This window comes from Desmodus rotundus, chromosome 6 (genome assembly GCF_022682495.2).
Source record: "Desmodus rotundus isolate HL8 chromosome 6, HLdesRot8A.1, whole genome shotgun sequence".
NCBI classification, from domain to species: domain Eukaryota; kingdom Metazoa; phylum Chordata; class Mammalia; order Chiroptera; family Phyllostomidae; genus Desmodus; species Desmodus rotundus.
In genome coordinates this window covers 146,081,773-146,108,679 of record NC_071392.1, presented here as the reverse complement: position 1 = coordinate 146,108,679, position 26,907 = coordinate 146,081,773, and the positions used below count along the sequence as shown (strand labels likewise).

The following is a 26,907-nucleotide window of genomic DNA, read 5'->3' as shown; positions in this document are numbered from 1 at the left end:
CAACTAAATCACTGTAGAACAATAAATCTGTTTTAGTTCAGTTCAATTTCAAGTCAGTGCATGCTCGTATTATGCAAACTCGCATTCCAAATATTCCTTTTACATTTTAATTATTGAAATTCATTGTATGGGAACATGTATGATAAAACATTTGTTCTATGGCATTACTCATTGAGAGTTAAATGGCCTGGAAGGGTTATAGATACTGTCAGTTGTCAGCCAGGAGAAGAGCTAGCACTTTCCGCTAGCTGGAAAAAAAAAGTCTTGCAAGTAAGACTGACTGATCGTCATCGAAGAAATCTACAGCTGCACAGAAGCCCCTTTTGGGGTTTGGTAATATCAATTTTTGACAACTTCCCCCCACTTACCTATTTTCCCCAATTCTTTACCTTTTAGAGATTTGCTTTATCATTTTTTAGTTAACTGACAAGTGTTTGCTTCATCGTAACTTATGACAAAACATTGATTGTTGATTTTGACTCATGTGGTTCTTTAGGCGTAAGCCCAATTTTGATTGTCAGGTAGCTTTCTAAAGCTTACGGTTCAGTCAGGTATTTTAACTGAATGTCTCTCACTAACATTCAGTAACAACATGCACTTTTGCCTGATAAATGTGTTAATATACTTGACTCAAGGTAAACACAGGTCAATGTTTAATATGTGGTAAGATTGTGCGCTGCCTCTAGAATCAGACTACCGTAGCTTGTTTGTCTGCGAGAGTGGGTCTGCCATTCACGCAGTTTTTTTCCTCCGGTGACGGAAGGTAAATCTTCAAATGGGGTAAAAAAATAAGCATAACCTTTATGCTGTTTGTTTCACTTAAATACACCTCTCCAAAATACTATTTGTTATTTTCAGTGTGTTTTTCTTCCTCATCCATTAAAAAGAAAGTGTCGTGATCAAAGACTCCGCCCAATAGTCCCCCAAACTTTGAAATAAGCGTTTTGTTCTGCTGCACAGGTCCTTTTGGTTTCGATGATGACAAGAGCCTTACCTTGCCATCCTCAATGAAAACACTTTTTTTGCTTGTGAATGGGTTAAGCTTTTAAGTTCTTCGTTTGGTTTTAAGCCGTGACTCTGATATAGAAGGTTGATATGACTGTGGTTTGAATAACATTTGATTTTGACCTGTTCCTGTGGGTTGCAATGGCATAAGAAACTTGACTCAGCAGCGCTGTAATTAGCCCGGCCGTGTTTTTGAAACAGGATTGTGTTACCTGGATTGCATTAGTGTGGCTTCTATTGTTGCCGCTTTGCATCTGTCCCAGTAGGGTACTTAAAACCTTTTCTTGGCTGGGGTAGTTCAAACAATTTAGGCAAAATAAGTATGCACTTTATACTGTTGGTGGCTTTAGAGATATTATTCATGACATTTATCCTTTTCATTTTTTTTCTTTTTGGTTTGACAAAGTAGAAAACAGTGTGTAGCCAATGTTGGTCTCCTAAGAGAGGAGAATGTTAAAAACAGCTGAAACCCAGTGCGTCTGCACAAGTCGCAACATATGTTTATTTGCTGGCTGTTGCCACTGTCTCCCGTGAACTGTCTTTTTAAGCAGTGGTGCCAGCTGATATGCAAAACCCCACTTAGCTATTCTTATTTGCATCTGAGTTTTCAGAATTTATTTGTCCTTCAGTCTGCCAAAGGTTTTAAAAGCTCTAGTCTTGTCTAGGCTGTTATGTGAAACTTCCATTTTTAACGATGAGAGAAGAGAATAACAACAAGAAAAGAACTTACATGAGGAAGGGCAAAATAGAAAAGATTTTTCAACACGAGGAAGGGCAAAATAAAAAAGATTTTTCAATTCCATAAAATTGCTGCAGAGGGAAAAAGAAAACCAAGGAAGGCAACTGTGTTTGAATTTCAGTTTCCAATTTGATTCTGTATTACTGATTGCATAATATCTGTGTTACATGCTTAGGGTTTGATTTGTTTTCAGATTTATGGATGTGAATCCCTGCATGTTTTGTAAAAGTAGGTTATGGGGCCTGCATCATTCCGTAGCAGTAGTAACTGTTTCTACCAGATGCATACGATATGTAATTACAGAGCTGAGGGTCTAGGCAATTGCTGTGTTAGGGTTTAGCATAGTTTTAACATGCAGTTGTCTTTTGGGCACCAATAATTTTTAGCTCCCTTTGCTTGTCCTTCAGATTTTGGAAGAACACTGCTTAAAAAAAAAAAAAACAACCCAGACTTTTAGCAGTGGTTATTCAGGAAAACTATTTATAGGGTAGATAGAAGAGGCTTTCTGGTCATACTGCAGTGGTGCAGGGTAAGCTATTTCTGTGTTGAATTTTGGCTGCATTATTTGCCACCAGTGATTTGGGGACATCAGCTTGGCACAGTCCATCCAAAAAGTGGAATTAACAAAATGAGCAGTAGTATACTGTGATTTCTAAATGGATTTCTACTTCGTTCTTTTATAATAGCATGCAGAAAGTAAGAAAAATGATCCTTTTGACAATTGTGACAATTTGTCGAGTCACGTCCAAAAAGTTTGTGGGAAAATTCCTTCAAATGTAGGAAACGTGTGTCTGGAGTTGACTGCCAGCTTATATTTCTGTCTGATGCCAAATGGCTCGATTAAGAATTGTAAAGCCCAGGCTGTGCCCAATGATCCAGATATTTGGGCTGTGTAGACATGGGAAATGTCAAATATATTATATTTAATAGCTGATGACCAGGAACTAATAACAGCAAATTTTATTATTGTTGAGGTAAAGGGCTACGTGTAGTAATTATTGTTAAAGTAAAAAGCAAAAAATGACTTGCGGTTATTGAATTAAGGTTGAGATTGATTTAACATATTCACACAGTAACTCAGATTTGAATTTAAAAGCTTTGCAATAAAATTCGTGTTTAGAAATTGAATAAATTGTAGTTTTATTACCACATTGGATATACTTGTGTCCTAACCTTTTTCCTTGGAGTTATCTTAGTTCAATAAATAAAACCTCATTAGACTATTCCCATTTCAACGAGTTTATTAAATTTTGCAGGAGTAATTAGCATAAGCTGTGCTAATTTTTCTGGAAGACTAATGAGGGAGGTTCTTAATTAGGTTTACTTTGTAAGAATCAGAAAAAATGATACTGGCAAAAGTCACATAGGGTAGTCTGAATTGGGAACCCAGTTTTTCTGAATCCGTAAGAAAAAAAAAAAAAAAAAAACCAACAACCTTCCATTTTCTATGTGGAAACTTCTCTATAAATGCCTGAACTGAATATATTAAGTGTGCAGAATGTTATTCCGTACCTAGTTAGTTAGGATTACCATCCACTCTTGATTTGCTTCACAAAACTCTTTATTCTCCTACCCTTGACTCAGTCAGCTATCTTTGAGTAATGACATGGATGAATACAGATGGTCTTACAAAAACATGTCTTTCTCCAAATTATACTGTAGGATTCCTTCCACACAGGGCCCAGAAATTTTTTTGCCAGATTTGTGTCACTTATTTTCAGTAGAGCAGGGTGGAGGGTGACTCCGTATTTGTTTGTTTGGGTCTTCAATTTAGGATCAGTATGTTTGAAGGAATTGTTAGACCACTGAGTAAAGGGGAAAATAAGAGCCCAGTTCTTTATTTCCTTGTACTGGGGATTCTGAGCAGTTAACAGTGGATTTTTAAAAATAGAAATAATTAAGGATGAAATTCTTGCTCGAGTTACCTTTTCCTGTCTCCTGTGAATTTAGACGTAGTCTAACCTGCAGGTTTGGAGTTCCTCACAGCCACTGTTAAAAACATGGATTTTTAAAGCCTGTCAACTAAGATACCTCTAAAGGTTTTGAGTTTGCTTTTCGTAACTTTAAAAGATTTGTCTTTTCCATTCAAACAAATTCTTTGATCTATGTTTGAGGTGTAAGCTTTGCCAAGTAACATAAAAAACATAGTGCACACACATACATGCGCACACACATTTCATAGCATGAGAAACCTAGCCTGTTTGGAATTACTGTTCTTCCACTTACTTAAGGGTCTCCTAAAAAGAGAAAAAAGCCTATGTATGTTTTTTCCAGTATTTAAAAAAATATCTTCCATTTAGGTAACATTAATTTTTTATGATTATTAACTGAATAGAATGTTCAGGAGTAAAAATATTAGAATGGTTATTTTACTTGTTGATTTTACATGATATGTGTGTGTGTGTGTATGTACATATATATACACGTGTGTGTATGTATATATATATATCTCGTATAAACAGAAACGCTTAACCAGGTCAGAGTTGTTCAAAGAACAATTTTATTTAAGATCTATTCTTCATCCAAGAGATACAAACGCTTTGATAGGACTTTTCAGAAAAGTGCATTGTTATCACCAAGCTAATTTTTTGATTAAATTGATCCTGATGTGTTTATATAACATGTGTGCTCATTTGTATAATAGTAAAGCTTTAGAATTAGGATGTAATTGTGTGAAGGTTTTTCAACCAGTGAGCAAGGTGGGGTATGTCCTAAAGCCTATATCCATTATCATAGACTGTGAAGGCATCTGAGCCCCTCACCAATCAATGACTTCCTTCTGTCTTTTATCAACAGATGTAAATCCCCAAATTCATTAACAATTTTTCTTTTTTTCTTTTGTAAATTTAAAGTCCTCAGCTAACATGAATATAAAGGTATACTTTTATTAAAGCTGCAGAAGAGGTTTTGACAGAGTTTATTGGCTTCATTTCATTGACCTTTCAACTCTTAATATATTGGCCTTCATCCAGTTTTTAGAAGGCCCAACCGCTAAACATAAGCCCCCTGTAAGAAACACAGATGACTGTCTGGGACACGAAAAACCAGAGGTGTAAATGTGTTTTTTGGAGTTCCGATAAGCGTTTATACCACCTGATTTCCTAACCTTGAATGCCAGGTTAAATAAAAGAAGGAATTCACCTTTTCAGGGTGCCCCAGGCAGGATAATTGCTGTCTTCTTGGTTGGTTTGGGAGGTTACATTTTTCTAAAAGTGACAAGCCGGTGTTGACACTGAGCGTGAATATACGGTTGTTTATTAACTCTGGTATATTTAAACATTTGTTTTCTCAGTGGGAATTCATATGTGATTATTAGGAATGAGACTTATGTGAGAATCATTCTAAATTTTATCACATATCAGATGATACCATTCTGAATATGAGACGAGCCCCGTACATTTCTCTGCAGTTTGCTGCCGTGATAGGAAGATAACAAATACAATAAGCTAATAGCAGCCTATATCCCATTTGCTATCAGCTATTCCCAAATACACAACCAGGATACATTAACATGCATTTCAAATATGCTGACAATATATCATAATGCAAAGTACTTCTACATGGCATACTACTACTGCAGACACTTTATAATGAACAACAGTGGTTTTCCTGTAAAGGAAATAATGGCAGCAACTTCCAAGAAATATATTCAGAGAATCAGCTTTGCATATTGGTAGCTGGCCTGGGGGTGTCAGCTCGTGGTGTGGGGTTTTTGCCCCTTGTCATCATAACTTTGCTTCTGTAATGGTTCCAGAAAAATACAGAAATGCAGTATGAAGTCCCCTGTGTGTCATCTAGCAACTTTGCATTGTCATTTTGTGATGGAAATATATCCCTGCATTAAATACGTTTTTACTTTTCTAAAAAGAAGTTGTTTCAAATGGGTAAAAACCCTTTCAAGTGCAGCTCTTCATTGGTACATTTTCCTTGTTTCTCCCTACTGCCAGCCCCTGATCAAACACTCTCACAAAAATCGACCAGTTTTTTAAAAACTCTATGTAGAGGTCCTTGCATGTACAGAGATGGTGTTTTGGTCATTTTAAATTGTGTGAGGGACTATTTGACATAGACAGCTAATTCTTCCCTCCCCTGCCCACAGCCCATCCCTCCCTACCCAAACTGTGTAACCGTATACTGTCCAGGACAATATAAAAGTGACCCAAATACTCCAATTGCAATCAATGAAATATGGTGAACAGTACAGGTTTGTCTTTGGTTGCCTGCTGCCTTTAAAGGTGTGGGTAGATGAAGATAAATCTCCCTCCCAAACTCTTTCTCCAGTTACAAGCCTTTGTCCAGAAAGCAAATAAAGGTTTTAACATTACAGTACTTATTATAATAGAATTTTAATTGCCTTAATCCTGCTGAAGTGTGAAGCTGCGTGTCGGTGTGTATGTTCATGTTCGTGTATTCTTCATCTGGTGGAGAATCAAGGCAGAAAAAAAAAAAGGAAAACAACAAAACTGTGTATTTCCATGGAGGCAGGAGTTATATATGGTAAATGAGGCGAACTTAATGAAACTGATTCTGAGGAAGAGAATGCCATTGGCGTGTGACCCATGTAATGTATACTCCGCCTTCAGTAGGAACAGAGTGGGCTTCGGTGTGCTTTGGGGATTTTTGTTTTTGAAGGTGAAGTGCTTGGTTCCAGTTCCAAACTTGTCTCCAAACCCTACTTGAAAAGACTTAACTAGACAAGCTGGCAAATTACATAGCTTGATCCCACACAGTCACCTCCAAAATGGCTCTTGGTAACTGTACCGTCCCTCTAACTGTGTGAGGCACAATAGTTTGGTAATATAATAAAAGTAATAGTGTTAGCCAACACATCTTTAATAAGATATTGTCCGTGCCTTTGCCATATGCTACAGAGCAGCCTCTCACTCGGTGGGCCTTTTGATTCCTCTCAATAAGATTATTTCAAATACTCTAATCCTGAATCATTGACATGAATACAAAAGCCGAGTGACATCTAATAGATGCCTCTTAGCTTTGCTTTTCCTCTTGTTCCTTTCCTTTTTCTTCTCTTTTTACCTGACAAAAAGCTTATGGACACTTGGGCTCTGTCTCTCAGCAGCAGCATGGGGGGCTCCTCATGAAATATAAAGGAGGAAAAAGGACTGACAGGGGCCCGATAAGCTACAGAGTGAAGGGCCGTAGATTAAAAGTAAATGCCAGTAAATCCTACCCTGTACACTTAACTTGTTCTTCTATTGTTTTCTTTAACACTTTCAGGTCCAGGGCAGGGGGAGAAAAAGAGAAAATGGTGATCTCATTGCACCTGTGTGTTTTTAAGCTAGACATGGTTACCACACATGTTATATAGCATTTTGGTAAGATTTTTAAATTTTGGTTCATGTCAGAGGTTGGGTTGGTAACTTTTCTCGTGGTCAGGGTTTCCCTTATCTGCCTTTCTAAAAAAAAAGCTTGATTTGACTAAAGCTTTTGTGTCTTTTTTTGTTTGTTTGTTTTTAACCTCTATCTGAAGATCAGACAATTATGCTACTTGCAATTTATTATTGGTCAATAAACTATTGGGGTTTCCCCCCATGTTTAATGTTTCCCATTCATTAGTAGTGTGATCTGTTAGTACTGTCTTAAAATATAATTTTAATAATCTTCAATGCACTATTGATTGAAGCCCCTCACAAAATAGGAAGTTAGTTTGAAGACCCTTGGGCCTACGTCAGGTTTGGTTGCTCTTACAGGCCCACATACACTACTAAGACAAAAACGAAGATGAAAACGAGAACTCTCCTTTTTTATTTATTCGAAAGTTTTCAGGAAATAAAGTTGGTTAAGAGTTAACCTGGCTATCTCTAAAGCCATTACAGCGTAGAAAATCCATGTTTCTCTGCATGATCTTGGTATTATCTTAAAGCCAGAGTCTAATCTCAGAATATCGTTGACAAATTGAGTCCTTTCTGTGGCTACAGGAGTGGGTGTGTCCTATTCTGGCTGTGTACAACCTCCCTTTGACCAGCCTCAGACGCCTGGCCTAGGAACCCCTTAAAACAAAATCCCTGACCTTTGTGAATTAAGAGTAACTTATATCTGAGCGATGCTTGAAAAGTGACAAAGCCACGTGGTCAGGAACTTACGTATGTCTTAGCTCTCAGCCTGACTTTTTTTTTCCTTCCTCAATCGACCTGTAAAAAAATGACTGTTCTCAGTATTTCATAGAGTCTCATTTACTTTCCTTGGTATCCACAGTTACCCTTTCTGTCTATGACTCTAAACTTGTTTACCTAAACGACTTTCTTAGTAGATCTTGCACTTAACTTTTGGGATTAAAAAATAATAATGTGACATATAAATTGTACCCATTGCTGGAGCAATTTTTGAGTTCTCGTGTCCTCGTTTAATTTGATGAGCGAACCACTGTGTTTCACGTGGAAAAAGCAGGCACTCTCCTGCTTTTTCCAAGGAGAAATTTGGGAGAAGGCAGAATATTATGGAAAAGGCATAGATTTTGGAGTCTACTGGCTGATGGGTCAAATCCCTTCAGTGCTACTTAGCAGTATCTGAGCCTCAGAGGGCTCAGCTTTCCCATTTTTAAAATGGGCAAAATCATTTTTATTTTGAGGACTTGTGAGGGTTAAAATATCTGGCACTGGGCTTGGCACATTTTAGGTACTTAAAATCAGGTAGCTCTTGCAATTTGAATATAATATATTCCGTGTGGATTGTTATTCTTAATGTCACGATTCCCATGGAACTTTCTTACAAGCAAAACGAACTCTCTGAAGTTTGTCATGGTAGCTGAGTCCCTTGCACGAGGAGGCACTGTTTGCAGGGTGGAAGATATAACGGTAAATAAGACACATGGCCCCTGCCCTTATGGAACTTTTAGTGCCTCATAGTTGAAAGAAAAATTGGAATTGTAAGTGTAAACAAAGAATATATCGACTTAAAAAAACCCAGAGGAATGCTATTTTAAATAGGGATCGTGGTGCAGAGGGAGAGTATCCCTGGCTGTCAGCTCTGACTCAGTGTCATTGAACTTGGGCAAACTCACGGCTTTATTGCACTCCTCCAAGGCAGCCTCCACAGTGGTCAAGACCACAAGCTGTGGAGTCTGACCACCTCAGATCTGACCACCTTCCAGGGGTGACTGTAGGGCTACGGGCAGATCATTTAACTTCCCTAAACCCAGTTTCTTCGTGTTTAAGACCGGGATAAAAGTCGAAGTTCCTACTTTATGGGACTGTGTGTGGTAAGGAATAAGTAGATGAAGCACGGAGAGCACTTAGCACGGTGCCTGGCACACAAACCACACTCAGTAGAAGGTGGCTATTATTTTTAAAATAAGGCCTGGAATGAAGAGATCTCTAAGGCTCTTCCCAGCTATGAAATGCCAATTTTAGTTCCCCCTGGTATTACTGAGGCAGGTGATAAACTCTTTAGGAGCTAAACTGTGAGCCCCAGGGGGCGTGGGTAGGTGTGAGTTGGTGGCTGTTGTATCCCCAGCCCACGGCACAGCGCCTTGCCCCCGTGCAAGGGGTGCTTAGGGTATGTTTTTGTGAAATGCAAGAAAGAATGAAAGAAGCTAAAAACCCAGTTTGTTCAATCTGGTGGTCTCATCTCTCTGCACAGAGACGGGCTTGTTATAACTACACAATAAAGTGAGAAGGCACTGACATTAAAGAATGATGAGGAATAGAAAATGTAAGATAAAATATTAAATTTGTTACACTTAAAAATGTTAATCTTCCCATGATTACCATGCAAATCCCCTTGCCGCCTAACTGTTTAATTGATCAAGTAAATCACAGAACAGACAAGTAAGGGAAAAACCCTGCTGTTGTCATTCTCTCAAAGCACATTTTCAAGAATGTGTTCTGGTAACTAGTATGTCTATTATGTGAATTAAAAAACGCACACACGCACGCGCACAGATAGCATCCTTTGCAAGCAGGCAGATTTCAGAGAGTTTGGGGAAAGCTTTATTTTCGTTCGGCAACTTCGTGATCTCCTGTTACTGTATCACATGTGAAATCAGCATGAGGGTAACATATGTTTCAGCAGTGCTTTTGTTTTACATAATGTTAGAAGACAAGAATTCACCATTTTTTTTTTCTTTCAGGCAGGTATAATATTGACACAATACGCTGGTGATTGAAGGGTTAATGAATATTCCCCCCCCCCTTTCTTTCTCTCAGTTTCTCCCCTCCAATCCCCCCTCCCCCCTCCCCAATCCCATCATGTGCCTGGTTGACTCTGAAAAAAGGGGCTTGCAGTTGCCCACAGGGCATCCCTTTTCCCAGCCTTCTCCAAGGCCACCTGGACAGATGGGAGCCTGCCTCCTGTCCTTAGGACACAAAATCCAATCAGGCCCTGAGTCTGCTGGTCTCTCTGACCCGAGAGAGCCGGGAAGGGGAGGAGAAGCAGAAGCCACTCACATTGGATAGGCTGCATCTTTGTGGCTTAAGGGGGCTCCTGTCTCTACTCAGGGAAGGAAGTTCTCCCTCATTTTCCAGATAAGGTGTCATTCATGAGAGCAATGTGCTGAACTAATCAGGTTAATTGAGAGGCCCCAAGTCATCCTCATTCAGTCCATCTCTTCTTCCTGTTACAGGCAGATAGTGCAGACAGACCGATTACACATATTTTAGCTTTTCCCCCAACCTGAAGCCCATGAAATCTGCAGGGGCGCAGGGCACATAGGTTCAGCCGGATGTCATTCAGGCTATTTGAGCAGGGTTCTTACTGAAGAACAGGGTAGCATGAAAACAAAAACAAAAACAGTGTCTGATATCTGCTTTGCTTTTTCTTGATGTTAACAGAGCCCCAGCATTGCGGAGCAGCCCGGAATGGCTGTCGTGAAAGAATCCAGATAGATTTCTCCTTGGCTCTGTTCTTTAAGATTGAAACTTTAAAAATCTCATTGTGATGTGTCATCAGTGATAAGGAATTTCTCGGGCTCTATTTCGATTCCTCAGCGTCCACACTGGACATGGGGGTTCAAGCCGGACATGAGGGTGCTCTGGCCCTGACTAAGGGCATCTCTGGCCTCCCCCTGGAGCTCCCCTCCCAGTGGAGAAGAAAACAGAGCTGGTTCAACTGAGTTCCATGAAGGGCGGGGGTTCTTCCTCCCTCTTCTGGATGCAGAATGATTTGTCATAGTTAAATTTTAAATGCTATCGTTGACTATTCTTTCTTTCGACCCCACCTCTTCCCCCCACCCTCTTCCTCCCCCCCTTGGAAGTTCCAGGAATGACTTTAATTATCTCCACAATCAAATTCTCATTGCTGCCTCTGTGAAAGTGTGTAGTCATAGATCGCAGGGATTATTTTCTTTAGCACTTGGGGATAGAGAAACCGGTTGTTTCGAAATGAGAACCAGCTGGTTCCACAGAGCCCTATTTAATGGGGAGCCCCTTTGTACACAAACCTTCGCTCAGGTCAGTCATTACGCCAAGCCCCAAATCAGCAGTGTTTGGTCTATCACCCTTTATTAAATGTCGAGTGAGGAGTGATTTAGCCGATATGATGATGATAATAATTAAAAAAAAAAAAAAACCACCACACACACACACACACACCTTGCATCTTCTATTTTGCCTCTGCCAAACACTTGGGTTTACAAGGAGCATTTTTCAAACTTGTTCCTGTGGTAATTATATCATAGACCTAGTTTGCCACCGCTCTTTCCTGGATGGCCTGTGTGTGTGTGTGTGTGTGTGTGTGTGTGTGTGGCTTTAACCCTCTCCAAATCCACAAAATAAAATTAAGCTCATCTTTCAACATAATCTTTTATCTGACAAGTGCAGCAGATAGATGAAAAGTAGATAGCCAAGTTGCGGGTCTCGTTAATATAGCCAGTTGGAGGGCAGGGATAACTACCATTACCAAACATCTTTTATGCCGTCCTGTAAAGTAAGGATGAGGGTGATACACCGTATGAATTTTGCTGTTTTTCTAGCTTATAGAAGGTGCTTCGTTGTCGCACCATGTTCATCTCCAGCAGCACCAAATTCAGTTGGAAATGAGGGCAGTGCTCTCACTAGTTGACTGTACAGAATACTTCTGAAGCATGCAAAGGAGGAAAAAAAGCTTAGAAGACACACAAAACCACGGTACACATTTAGTTATGGGAATGGTTTGTTTTTTGAACCCGGGTTGCATATTTGTAAGATAAACTAGTTTGGGGGCTGCGACATGATTAAATCAGGGTTGGAGGGATTAAGAAAAGAGCAGCTTCATGAAGATTTAAAAAAATCTAATTTAACCAAATTTTGACTTACCAGTGTGAGAGATGGCTTTGCATTATTAACAAAAATATATGGTTATTTTTATGATAACATGCTTTAACATTGACATCACATAAAATAATATTAACAAAGGGTAAAATTTTAGAAATTTATTCTCATGGTGAGTTTGATCATTAAGTTGAGTACTAGTATATAGGCTTTTTACTTGTTTTTCTTTTCAGGATTTTCTTACTGAAATATGGTTTGAGAAAAAATTTATTTATTTCTTTGTTTAACAACGACTTTGGTTATGTAATGTCTCTTTAGTTCATACTGTAATTCTATTGCATATTTCCTGTGTCTGCATTTTTAAAAATTTCGTGGGTTTTTTTAATATAAAAAAATAACTGTTATATTTCCAGTCACTCAAATTTGAACTGAATTTTACTTCCTGTTTCAAAGGTCAAGGCAGACTGACCTCAACAGCAGTGTGGAGGCTGCTGAATTATTCATATCATTGACTTTGTGTCAGCTTCCACATTTGTGGAGAGGGATGTTTTATTCATTTATCTCATTTAGGGTTCTTCTCTGCACCTGTTTCTACCATTAAGTACCCTGTAATTTGCATTTGATGCTAATTTAGTTTCATATCAGCCTGGTCCCCCCTTGTTAATTTAATTTTCTAAGACCCTTTTCATTACAGTGGAACTGTTTTCCTCTTTAAAGCAAACATCTATACAAGTAATTGTATAAACTGCCTTTTAAATAATATCTTTTAGAAGATTCCATCGTTTAATTCCTTAATTCCTATAATTAGCCACAGTTTGATTAATGTTTCAAAGGGTTAAATTAAAATGCAGAATTACTCAAATGCATACTTGAATAATTTCTTATATATGGATGGCAGCGTTAGTGTTTCAGTAGTCTTCCTGATAATTCTCAGACCAGTGGCAATTTTCTTTATTTAGAGTGCTGTTTAGTTTACTGATAGTAGTTTCTTTCAGATCATGGGGTACTCAACATTACTGTTGAATAGTTAGCTTTTTCTTTCTTCAAATTGCTGATAGGCAGTGGCTTAAACGTATTTCTGCAACATTAATAATGACATACCCCAAATAATCAGGGCAGAATTAGGTTCGATTCCTTGCTATGTCATGGAAATTTGGTATAATGAATTTCAGGATACTGTGTTACATTGTAGGCCTGTTCTCTTCTCCCCAAGTCTTTTTCTTTCTCTCTGATGCTCAGAGGAGAGTGCCTGGGAATTTCCGTTTCCCAGACACGGTGGCTTCCCATGTGCTTCAGTTGCTGTCTAGATGTTGTAGAAATTAGGAGTAGGGAGGGTGGTTTAAGGAGGCCTGGCTGAAATTGTGGCTGCCTTGGTAGGAGTGGCTGGGTCCCTGGAGTGTCCACCACTGGGGTTTGGAGGTCGTGAAAAGTAGCAACTCATGTAATCCAGGTACGCAGCCCCCGATTGTTGAAGAAAGAACTCTACCTCAGTCCTTTCCCTATAACTGCCTGGAAGGTCGTTGACACAAATGTGCACATATTCCTCACAGGCCCACTTAGGGGTGGGAATTTACAAGGGTATGAATTACGAATTGAAGTTCTGAGGTACACAGATATCACAGAGAAGGGGAAGTTGTGGCAGTGGCTGAGGGTTACAAAGAAATTGGACCAAGCTCTACAGCGACCCTTCTTCCCACTGGATTGGGTTAGTTTTATCTGTTGTTCATATTCTCTGGGGATAGCAAATGGTGCCGGAGCTTTGGGTTTCCAGAAGGCTCTCAGACCTATTGAAACTGGAGTTTGAAGGCGGCTTCTCTTGTTCTCTCAGTTATAAATGATTCCCGGAGCCACCCACAAACAACTTTGTAATTGTGGAAAAGTGAAAGGGAATATCGATTTCTAGCAGACAACTTCATCTGTCTGGTTTCAAGACAGGGCCATGGGTGAACTGCACATTCCCAGGGGCCCCCTTCAGATGGGGACTTCTCAGGTATGCCCCGTCACAGGGAAGTTTTAAACCCGTGTGGCTTACCTAAGCTAGGTTTGTGCTTCTGCGGATGGGCCTAAGACAAAAGGAGATTTTTCAGGAATGAAACGTGCCATCTTTGTTCATCAACAGAATATTTACTTCTCCCTTGCCCCCACTTAGATATTTTTGCAGTTCAGACAAGTCTGTGAGCTTCAGCAGGAAAGTCTTAATGAGGTTTGCTTAAACAGCCAGGTTTGAAAACAGTAAGATACTTGAGGAGCTGTTAAGAATGGAGGAAAGGTTTTTCTACCCAGCTCCAGCTGATGCTTGGAATTCTACTGTTAGAGTCTCATCTTTTTAGCTAAGAGCCTTTGATCTTTAGTAAGACATGCCTAACTTTGGGAAGGCTAACACTTTTTAATTCCATCACTCATCCACCTCTTTGAGGGAATGAAAAAAGGTTTTATGTGGGTTCAGCTCTTTTCAGCATACAGCTCTCTGGGACCTACTTGTTTTAGTTCCCATGACAACACAGGCAGGGGTTTTCGTACCCATTTCATGGATGTCAGGAAGGAATAACTGAGCTCTGGGAAGCTAATAAATAACCTGCCCAAGTCTCACGGGCAGGTTTTCTGAGGCATTTAAGCTCTTGCAGGAAGAGACCAGGTTTCCATTTGAGCTGAATGGACTCTCAGAAATTTCAGAACGGTTCCTTCATTTTACAGATGAGAAAGCTGAGCTCAGAAGACACTCAGTCACAGTGCCCAAAGATCTAATTAGCCTCTGAGCCAGGACCTCAGGCCAAGTCCCTGGCTTTGATTCCAGTGGCTTTTCTGCCACTACTCAGGGCCATCTGGGTCCTCCTCTGCTCTCCATGTCACCTGTGCAAGATCAGCCTCAGGGAAAGGCGTGACTTGTGTTTTCTGGATTTTGTGTCCCAAGGAAACTTGTGAGCTCCATATTTCCAACAAGACCAGGATGATGCCTTGCACGTGTGCGTTACATTGTTTTTAAGAAATTATAACACGGGGAGGAGGAAGCTACAGAGTATCTCATCATAAATGTTCATTTGTTTTTGAAAGCACACATATTTCAGTCATTTGCAACTGTGCTTGTTCATGCTATGTCATAACACTGCCAGAAAGACAGCGGCCTTTGTATCTGTTGGTGAGAGCTACTTCATCAATAGTCATCGTCCAGGAGGAATTTCGTACAAGTTCTTTCTCTTCTAGACGCCTCGTCACAAGCAGTTGTCTCTGACTGTTATCTTTCTCTGGAAGGCACTGACCTTTATAAATATTGAATTTGGCACGTTTCAAAGTAAGTCCTAATTTAAAACAATTATCTTATATTTAAACCTAAACAAATGTAATCAACTGTCCTTTCCAGAAATAATAATAACGGAAATGAGGTGTTGTTGTAGAATATAATTCTGAAGAAATCGTAGTGAAGGAGGGGGATGCACGGAAGTTCACTCAAAACCACCTTTGTGTACAGTGCTGACTGAGCAGCCTGTCACACCTTCTGGACTGCCAGGGAGGGCGGCACTCGGTATGGGGATGAGGGAAATTAGTGGCCCCTGGCACCGTCTCAGACTGAACTGTAGGAGAGGGATTCCAAAGGCAAAAATGGGGGAGTAATCATCATATTTTGTACTTTTCCGGGACTTGGGGGACAGAGAGGAAGCCATAGATGGCTCAGCTTCTGAATTATATACCTTTCTGGCCTTCCCACAATGATTGGGCTGATATGGGAACATTTTAGACTTTCTCTCTTGGTCCAGATATGTGGCCAAATGTAGCCAAGAGCTGTCTTTCTCTCCCTTATCCACTATTTGGTCATTTAGGGCCGATGTCCTAGTTTAAAAAGATAAAATTTCAAATTTATGGATTTTCTCCTTTTTTTTCCCCTCTTCTCAAATGATCACAAACCATTCAACAAGCTGAATTTCCCTGTGCTCCCAAATAGTTTGATGTCCGAATGCAGAAAGAATAATTGTGCTGAACCTATAACAAATTGTTTCATGATAGAGTATGCATGCTCTTGTTTTCCTCTCGCAGAGGCAATTAGGACAGGCACCCACTGACTTCATTGACCTCAAATAGCAGAAACATAGAAACCAGCATGTTAACTTATTCTAAATGTTCAGGAAACATCTACAGTATGAAAGAAACTGAGTGGGGACTGCCCTGCAGGTACCAGGAGGCACTTCCAGGGCACTCAACTTATTAAGGAAATTGCCAATGGTTAGAATCTCTCTTTTCCAAATCGCCACCAATTCGATTGAGCTATTCTTCCTTCTCCTGCTATCCCCTGGCCCCCTGCCTCACTCCCAACATAAGATCCCAAGTAATTCATTATATATCAGATTCAGTAGGTTAATTCCCTACTACGCTACTTTTCAATGTTCAAGTTACTGTTATCTGTGTTATGAACCCAAGTTCGAGAACAGCCTTCTGTGACGGGGAGAGCGTGCTTTGGTTCTGTTCCAGGCCTGAGGAGTGAAATTGCTCATGCCGAAGTTGGATTTTTCATTTATAATGAAAACGAGAAGCATCGTGGTGTAGACTGCTGAACCAGGACACAGGAGACCTGGTCTTTAATGCTGTCTCCGCCGTTGTTTAGATATGTGAGCCTCGGTAAGTCTCCGAGCTTCTCTGGGTTTCAGTTTTCCCATTTATAAAATAAGAGAATTGGACACTCAGGATCTTTACGGTTCCCTGTCTCACAATGATTTGAATCCTCTCCACTCCTGTAAATCTGGTCACCTCTTCTATCTAACATTGGACAATGGCCTCTTATTAAGCATTTGCTTAGGCAGCAAGTACTATACGGTAAATAGCAACCTTACAGTTAAAATTGAACAACGAGCAATATCTCAACCAGCTTTTACTCCCCCTTCATTACTCCGTCCCCGGTGCCAGCTGGGTAATAAGAGGGTAAGGCAGCAAGCAGAGCACACATCTATTGCTGAGAGTACCTTAAGGCAGGGGCTATCGGATGAGGTCATTAGGCAATGTATCTTGCAAGGCTAATTGAGTTGGTATATGCAGATTTATAGGGGGCATAACTTGGGCAAGACGGAGAAGGGATGGAGTAAAAAGAAAATCGCAGGTTTGTAAAATGTGAGGCACATGACCAACATGTTCATCCACGTGCGATGGTGACCCCCAAAGGCCATCAGTAGAGGCTGCCTATGTGACACCCACAGCTGTCTGACCACAGGGAGCAGCCAAATGTTGACGCAGGAAGATACACACTGAGTTGCCCGTGGAACGTGCCCATTGAATAATTGTTGAGTCGGCGTATCCCCTTTGCGTCTGTGCTTTCGGGGGCAGGTAACTCCCTTGAAGGCCAAACGGCTCTGAGTGCCTGTGGGATGAAGCCAGGAGATAATGCTCTGCTAGTGCCCTGTGCTTGGGTGTGAGAGTACAGTGTGGCTCCCTTCTGCTTAAAGAAAGTAGAGTCTCATCAAATCTCAAAAACCTGTTTGTCTTTTGCCACGTGCAGAGATGAGGCACTGACAAACAAAACTTTGTCCAGGATAGGAACAAGATATATATATTTTTTAAAATTGGAAATTCTTAACTCCTTACGTTGAACGTTATAATGTTTTGGTAGGCCTCCAAGGAAACAAACCTGTAAGTCCTACGGATAAAGACTTTCTGGGAATTCCAGGTACAGAAGAGGCCCTCTCAGGATTTCCTGGTTTTTGTTTGCTTTCCTTCATTTCTTAGTTTATGTCTAATAAACCTTTACTTTAAGCAGGATCAAGTGTTAAGAAAAACCAACTACAGAGCTAATGTCTAAAACATTAATTCTATAGTAATGCCCTATAAAACCCAAAAGAAATAAGACCAACTATTAAAAGAAATCCATATGTCTCTGGAATTTTTATTTAAGTTTATATTAGCGATAATGACCTTGGTTCCAGGGAATTCGGTAACGATTAATGACCAGCAAGGGGTCACTGGCCTCACAGAGCTTTGGGCCAGCAGTTCCTTCCAACATGGACAACTGGTCATTTATCCCAAGGAAGTGCCCCAAGATGAGGCCCTTATTGTTTTGCCATCTGATTATAATTTAACTTCAGCTTTTAAAGGGCCCTTAGGAACAAAGATACAGTGGGTCATGCTTTTACTATTTTAAAGAGTTTACTTTTGCCACGCAGTTCATAATTGAGTATCATCTCAATTCATAATTGAGTAGAGTTGTCACCATAAAGTTAATAATTACATTTCTTTCATTCTGGGTATGAGCACTCATGTTTTTTCTGAGTATCTGCTGGCTTGTATTGGTATAGCATGTACCCACCTATATGGTTGTATTCATACTCCAGTGTCTGGTGTGTGTGTGAGTGAGAGAGAGAAAGGTTGAAACACTGCACACAGTATAAACACAATAAAACAAAATTTGAATTATAGGAACTTCAGTCACATCAGTTTTACTTGAGGTTTGGCAAGCCTTTGGTTCTATAATATATAAAATAAGAGGCTAGAGGCCGAGTAAAGTCAGTCTTTTTCTCAGGTAGAAATGACTAGTGTCCCGGTGACTGGCACTGGCTTTTACATGTTCTGTGGTATTGTTTTCACTGCTGTTGGTGATAATAATAATAACGGCTAGCATTTACTATGCTACATATTTGCTAACTATGCTGTCATTTAATCTTTACAATAACTCGATGTGGGGCGTATTATCCCCCCAATTTTATAGATGAGGAAATGGGGCTCTGATGGGTTAAACAACTTGCCGGAGCAACTCAGCGGTGGAGCTGGGACGCCAGCCCTGCTGTTTCAGACCCCGAAGATCAGGGTCTTAATTGTGACACCATTCTGCCTCTATTTAAAAACTAACATTTCCATTTTCTGAGCTCAGCCTTTAACATATTCATTTAGGCAAATTTCCATCCTTTTCTGGCATAATCACTCTTTCTTTTGTTGGTCATTGCTCCCCTGGGCTTCCCTCAAACATGGTCAGAGGTGCCCCGGACTTTTAAAGATGGAAGAAAGGCCACATGGCCCTGCATAATTTGACCGAGACAGCTGTGCAGCTGGTTGTCTCATTTAAATTACAACCACAAAAAAAAGATGTGCCAGGTTTCATTGACACAGGCTCAGGGCAGGAACACGGAATGGTTTCCTGAACCTGCCCTGGGTTCCTGCCAAAGGTGAGCAGCCACGCTCAGCGGGGTCTCGTGGACCACTGAGCGGGCAGTGAGCTTCACTAAAACAATTAGCCTTCCCTGGGCCTCTGCGGAAGGGTTGTAGCTCCAAATTCTCAGGGTAAAGGATCTGCCCATCTCTTAATTCCAGCTTGGAATGGCTGACCTAGGCAGGAACTTGAAGACAATTTGTCTGAGTTAGGGAGAAAAAGAAAGATGTGGGATTTAAAAGGCTGGTGTTGCAAGGAATCATCTTGACAGGCTGTGGCTCCGATGCAGAGAAGCCCCAAGCTGATTTGCTGAAGGTTGAACGTGGAACCTCGTAACCACAGACCAGCGAGGCTTTCATGAGACCTGACAAGCCTACGTTCCACACAGAATGTGATACAACATTGCTCGGGTGTATTTCTGCAGAGGGTTTTTTCCTGTATCTTTTGAAATTGAGTCTGATAGTCCAAAGGGTATCTTTCACATACAATATTTTCATCTTTGATTTGAGATGGGAGCATTTCTGGGGCTGCAGAGCAATAGAACTATGTCTACAGGACATACGATTTCTTCTTTTTGGATGGAGTTTTTATAGTGCACACCCCCCCCCCCCCGTGAAGTGATTTTTAACATCAGTTACTTTGTTTTCTTTCCCATTTTCCCAAAACTTCATTCATAGCAGATGCTTCCCACATCAGAGTCAGCTTTATTAAAATTATTAGGTCTTCCTGAAGCAAACACAGGAAAGTTCTTTATCTTTCAGGAAAGTTCCTAACAGTGACACATTTTTTTTGTGTGTGTATGTGAGCCCCAGTGTGTGAGTGTGCATGTCTGTGTGCGTGTGCCCCGCAGTTTTGTGTAAACATATGAATGTAGTATGACTTTTCTACTGCCATTACTAATGACCGAAGAACATATTTTAAGTATTTTGGGGTTTTAACAAATTATGATAAAAAGAAGGTGGTAGAGATTAACTTTTTCCTCCTAAAAGTGAGAAAAGTGACAAGGAAATGAATGGGGACAGACTGCACGTGCTGAGCTGCTGGCGATGGGCTCGGAGGGCGGCCAGGGAGCCCGAGCAGAGATGTGTCTTTCCCGCTCTCCGTGCCTCTCAGTGGTGGCATTGTGGGGACTCATGAATTACCTCTTACAGTCGGGGCTCCTTGCTATAAATCCAGCCGGGTGCCGAGCGCACTGTGGGCAGCCGAGCACAGAACAGGGGCCGCCGGTGTTTGTGTTGTTGTTAGCGATACGCAGCCGAGTTCCTCCGAAACGGAAAGGCCCCGGCTCCAGTTTGTCGCCAGGGAAAGCCGAAACATGAGTCGCACATGTGGACGGGAGCCGTCAGCCGCCTGGGGTGCAGGGGGAGCTGCGTGCAGAGCAGCCCAGCGCCCGCCCACTGGCCTGGGCATTTCTTTGGAGGAGAGAAGGGGAGGGGGAAGGGTGGGAGCAAAGAAAATAGCTGGAAGGGAATAAGGCAAAGGATGCCCTGACCCTTAACTGGTATGGACCTTCCCATTACATCTCACTACTGGTCTGAATATTTGAGAGAATTTTTTAAAAAAAGTACTGTCTATGGTGTGCCTTCAAAATGTCTTTCTCAGGAAATCCTGTGTCTGTCTTTGGGTGGGTTTTTCGTGGGTTTGCTAGATAGGAGATGGTCTTCTATCCCTTTAAGAGGTAAAAACATGAAAAAATGTAAATGTAGGGACTTTAACACTTCCCCCCTTCCTAACATTCATATAATTGCTGTTAAGCCACATTGAAAACCCTGGGGCCTGGTGTGCACCAGGGTAAAGTTACATTTCACAAGCAGAAAATTGACTCACCACTTAGGAAAATTGGCTACCAATTATGTGTCAAAGGCTCTAAAGTCAGACCTGAGGTTTTCTTTTTTGCCAGAATGTGGAATTAAAAAGGGCCCAGGGGCCCAGCCTTGTCCCCTCTCCCCGTTCCCTGGAAGGACTTCTTTCTTGCACTGCGTCTCAGATTCTCCTTCGGAGGCTTCTGGGCCCTGGTCTGGATGGAGGGCTCCTGGCCTAGGGACAGACAGGCTGGTAGGAGAAAGAGTGGCTGGAGGAAGGGAGACAATCAATAGACATGAGTTTGTGCCTAAGTATTTTAAAAATCTGCTTATGACATGTGGGGAGAAAGTAGCTCTTGCCCCAGTGCAGTTGGCCCCAGGTCTGAGAGCTATGACTGAGTCTCTTGGGGCCAAGGGGAACTGGGGGAAGGGATGCTGGGGAGAGGAGGGGTACTGAAAGCCAAGCCACCAACCTCGTGGGACATCTGCTGTCTCTGGGGACATGGCACCATGTGCGGAGCCCATTTGGGAAGGTCATTGCTCCCTCCTATTGTAGGAGGGGTTACTGGGGAAGGAGGATCCGTGGTCCTGGGGGGGACAGAGGGGATGAAAGGCAGGAGAGAGAACAAGATGCTGAGAGAGACAGGGATTCAGAGACACAGAGACAGAACAATGGGGGTGGGGGTGGAGAGAGGGAGAGAGCGAGGAAGGTATGGAGGAGAGTGCAGCGGAAGGAGACAGAGAAAGAGACGGAGGAGGGAGAGAGCCAGGGCCCTGCACGGCACCGTTTGTCACCCCACCCCCTCTGCCACTGTGCCCTGCTGCTTCTCTGCGCAACTTTCTTGACACACTCCTCACCTTCTTTTTTCAAGGCCTGCTTTCTGTTGCTGTTGCAGTGGCTGATCCCAAGTTTTATTTCTGAATGCCTTGAAATCAAGCCTTATTTAGTGCTGCGTTTTCTGCCTCTAGAGGGAGAGAAAGAGAAAGCTTCAGGACTTGCCAAATGAAGGGCGTCTGCTGTGGGGTGCTGGAGAGTTAGTTTTCCAGGACAGCCAGGATGCAAATGCATACAGGAGATCACCCGAGATAAGCATCCCTCCTGACAACAGGATGGGATGTGTAATAATTTTAGTGAGAAAAACCATCCTCGCTTTGCCTCCTGGGAAATCTTATGCTAGCTGTTTCTGTTTGATTCTCACTTTGGACATTTTCCAGAATTCTTGAGAACCAGCTATCTTAAATCCTCAGTGATTTTGACAGAGAAGACTGTTTTGTCTAAGGGACAGAAATTCTAGGGCTGAGTCTCACCCAAAAGATCTAATTTCAAGTTTGTCCTAGCGTCTTAGCTGGAACAAAGAGGAAAAAAAATAATAAGTTATACTTTGCAGAATATTTAGTTCACCTCAGAGTCTTTATTGGGTTAAAAAAATGTTTGTGCGAGTTTTTCCTTATGTAGCGGTTCAGAATGCATGAAAGTTTATGTTTTCCTAATCAAGACTGAAATATTTTGAGTGGATTTTTTTTTCCCTCTTTACCATCTTACATGTTTGAGTGATCTTTTCTGGTTTTAAGAATCTCACAGGCTCCCTCAAGTGATGCTTAATTAGAGAAGCCTTCTGCCCACTAAGTATTTTCTTAAATGTATAATTGATTGTGCAAGGAAGGAAGAGCGGCAGGAGTGGAAATCATACATCATTTCATTATTAATGGCAATGTCTAAATAAAATGCAGACTTTGTCATGCTAATGGATAGCTGAGTATGTTTAAGTCAGAAGCTTTTTTTTTCTTCTTTCTTTACTGTTCTGGGATCCTTTTAGGACATTTGCAAGGCATTTCATATATTGATAAATATATTCTAACACCCAAACTGAAGAATGTGAGGGAAAGGTGTGACAAAACCAATAATTTGGGAAGCCATATAAATTACCTCCCTTTTATCGTGAAGAAACTGGATTTTTACCAGGATTGAATTGATAAGATGTGCATTTAGCACCTACGGTGTGATGTTCACTGCAACGCTCCACATATGTCCAGCTCCCAGAACAACAGCTGGAAGTTTCTGAACAGCCCTCACCCTGGACTCACTGTGGACTTCACTAGCCAGAGTGAAAGAGCAGCTTCCTGAAGACTGAAATGGCTGCTTTCGATGAGAAGCTATCTGAGTCTGGAATCCCCCTGAAAGGAGACCTTCCAGAGGGGTCTGGGTGCAGGTGGTTTATGTGGGTGTGATCCTAGGAAGCAGGAACTGGGGAGAGGGGGACCAGGGAAAGAAGAAACATTGAGGGAGTGATACATTTTCAAGGTCCCTGCTTAGGCAAAAGGTGGTCAGTCCTATTGGCATCTCCGAAGAGGTGAACTAAAATATGCCCCCTAGAATTATATTCCTGAAGGACTAGAGGCTAGACATTTATTTCTTGGCTCTTCTCCCCCAAGGGTTGGGGGTTTTCCGTGGGTGCATCGACACCTTGACCCTCATAAGCTGTGCTTGTGTGCAGGCCAGGCAGCTCCTGCAGAGTTGGCATGCCATGGAAGGCAGCCTTCTTGTGGTGGCATTTGGTTAGGGTGATATAGGTGGCTGAGATTGGAGTCGACTATGGAGATGGGAGGCAGGTACCAGAGGCATCTGTTACAGAAGCTGAGTATAAGTACCTGTGGGGAGGGAAGCTTCTGCCACTTAAGAGTTCATTCTTTGTTTTTTATTGAGCACCTGCTGTGCGCATGGGCATAGGAGGCATTCGGTGATTCCTTCTTGAATCAATCAAAAAGCACATAAAATTTATATGTAATAAATGTTTGGTGAGTGCTTATCGTGTATCTGGAGATCTGTCTCTCTTCTTCCTATAAGTGTGTTCATGTTGTCAGACCAGCTGTTGTGATTTTGCTTTGGAAAATATGGTGCCCAAATATGGTATTCATCTTTTGACAGGTCCAGGCGATACAAAAATGAATGAGACATAATCTGCGCTCCATGTCTTCAGCTTAAATACAGACAGTTCTGGGACTGGGAGGTTCCGTTAGAGGTTGAGCATTTTTCTCCCACCACGAAGCAAGGATGAGAAAGCAGGCTTGGGAAGGGGATACTGCTGAGGGAGGGAAATGGCAGTACATGGGTTACATGGCAAGTGATGTGAAAGGGGGCTGGGAGGAAGGTAGGGAGCGGTGTGTGAAGGGTCCAGAAGGCCACGATAAGAGATACGGGTTTTTGTTTGTAGGGGGCTGTTTTTACCTAAAGGGTTGGAGGGCTGGGAGGTTGGGGCATAAAATCCGTGTTGAAGAACTTGGTGTCCAAACATGAACTCTCAAGTGTGGTTCCCAAACCAGGTCATATTCCTCATTATTTACGTGTTTTTCTATCCCTCCAGTTATAGAAACTTGGAAATTATCCATGTTGCTTCCTTCTCCCTCATACCCCATAGCCAGTATCTCTTAACTCCCCCTTCACACCACCCACACACCGCCTTTCATGTCCTTGTCCACCCGACTCCTGCCGTAGCTCCAGGTCGGCGTCTCTGCATCCATCCAGCCTCTGTAGAATCCCTTCTCTCCCCACAAGAGCCGGAGTAAGCTTTTCAGAATTCGCATTTCACAGTGCCCTTCCCTAGTGTAAGACTCATCAGTGACTTACAGATCAAGTCCAAACCCCTCACTCACGTGCTAGTCCTGTTGCTTCTGTCAGGGACAGTCCCTCCTTTCTTTGCTAATTTAAGTTTGTCATTTATTGGGTTCCAGCTGCTTTTCCTTCAATTGTCAGAGATGCCTCTACTAACCTCCACAGCTGGGCCAGTTCTTGGCAAAATATGCTGTAACCTCCCTGCGGCCAGGGTCTCTGGCTCTTTGTTTACTATTTTATTCGTATCCACTATAGTGCCTGATACTTAGTAGGTGTTCAGTAAATGCCTATTGGATGGATTATTGGGGGATGGGGAATTTAGCTCGTGACTGTGGGCAGATGGGTCTTGTCCAGTGGCGTGTGCCAAAATAGCCAGTGGGGCTTGTGAGAACCAACTAAATGAATCCCTTCCCTGCTCTGTCCAGTGGTCTTCCACTGGGAGCTTGAAATTGCTCATGTCGGGAGTGCTTACACTGTGGAAATTTGCAGACACGGTGAAGTCGGATTCCCCCATCCACTTTACCAGAACACTGCTGATCCCGTCAGTCGGGAGTCCTATCAAATCTTTTGTTTCTGAAACTTTCCTTCCATGTTGAGTCTTCACCATCAGCTTTGTGGAGGGCAGAGACCACGTCTTATCAAGCTTTGAGTCACCAACTCGTAGCAAAGCATACAATTCAATAAGCATTTGTTTTAAAGAAGAAAGAAGTGAAGTAGCCTGTCGCTTGACTCTCCCGTCCAGTGGTGCTGGCTGTCCCTGTCTGAACTAATGTGCTCCTCGAGAAAGGAATTTTGAAACGATTTGGGCCGGCTCTGAGCCTCTTTCCGTCCTCCACCCCACTTAGGCCAGTGGCTCTTACACATTCTGCTTGTGTTAGAGAGGCATGTTTTAATGAGCAGGATTCTTATCATCATAGACAGCTCAGCACAGCTAAGTGAGTAGTTAAATTCCACAATAAAGCTAATGGGTCAATTCAATCAGAATTTTGAGGGTCTCTTTTGTGGGATACACTGTTGCTCATAGGCTAGTGGAACAGAGGCTTTTCCTCCCCTCCAGTGTCTGTACCATATGCTGATGGAACACTAACCAATAAGATGTCAGATGGTGTGCTAGAGTATCAGGAAGCACCCATGTCAAGGACTGATTGATTCCCTATGGGGTCAGGGAAAGCTAAGAAGAAGTGGTGTTTGAGTTGACTTGGAGGGATGAACAGAGCTGTACAGGGTGTTGCCCAGGGGCAGGAGACCCAAGTTAGGAAGTTACTGTGATAAGAAGGCCCAGAGATGCTAAAGTCTCAGTCAGTAGGGTGGCGGGAATGGAGGGAAGTGGGCAGCGAAGAAAGGGTCAGGTTAGCTGTGGGGAGATGAGGGAGAAGAGAATCACGGCAAACTGCTTGGATCATTCTCTCCTCCACCCTTGAGGAGGTGGGATTTTCTCCCACCCTTTTGCAGGTGGGATCATGGGAGAACTGAAATGATCTAAATACGGTTTCTTAATGTTCATGTTATCTTGACTAATTCTGATAAGACTTTATGACAACTTTATCTCAAGCTGCTGCTGTTTCAATAGAAATTGGATTGTAGGGTGCACAATTTGATTTAGCCAAACAGCTCTGGACTTGCATCCTATTTCATTGTCTCTGAGTTTCATTACTGTCATTGTCTGCAACTTAATTCCATTTCCATTTGAATCACTCATTAAGCACCTTAAAATTATGCAGGTAGTAAATTCACAGGCTAACGTATGCAAATAAGCACCCCTCACCCTAGTTCTAAATAAACACTGTGGGTTTGTTAAATAAACTTGGGAGTTTCAGATCATTTCTTGTATGTAATGAAATTGTAGCCTCACGCTTCAATACAGCTAGGTCTCTACCCCCCCCCTTTAAATACAAGGAGAAAAAAAAGAATACAAATATTTTCATTTTGAGTCATAAGTGGTGGGGCTTGCAGAGGAGAGAGATGAAGAGGGAGGGAGGGAATGTATACAGCTTTTTTAGGGGGGGTTGGCAAGAAAGAGTAATTCCCATCAATTCAGCTTGGCTAAGAGAAGCCTCCAGATAAGAATTCTTGAGATCTCTGACTCTTCTCCACATAAAATTTTTTTTAAATAATAATAAAAAATTACAAATGATCTCGTCTCGAAGGGCAAAAGTGTAACCTTTGATGTTGGCTTTTCGGAAGTTGAATAATAAACCACGGTTTCTTTTTTCTCATTTGTTAAGAGGACTACTTTATAAAGCCTATCTCTATAACAAAAAAGAAAGAAAACATAAAAGACACTCAAATATTTATACAGTTATTCAAAGGATTAAGTGTATTTGGTAAGGTCTAAGGTTATTTAACATTTTCCCTTTCCTCTGAGTCTTTGTTTTTAGCTCTGGTACATTGAGGATATTTTTTCCCCTAGTGGTTTGCTTTACAGAAAA

General features: G+C 41.7%; 1 protein-coding gene across 8 annotated transcripts in view; it reads left to right on the top strand.

Moving 5' to 3' along the window:
• Positions 1-26,907, top strand: part of EBF1 (EBF transcription factor 1) — a 381,178-nt gene that overhangs the window by 25,472 nt on the left and 328,799 nt on the right. The gene's annotated exons all lie outside the window — the stretch shown is intronic.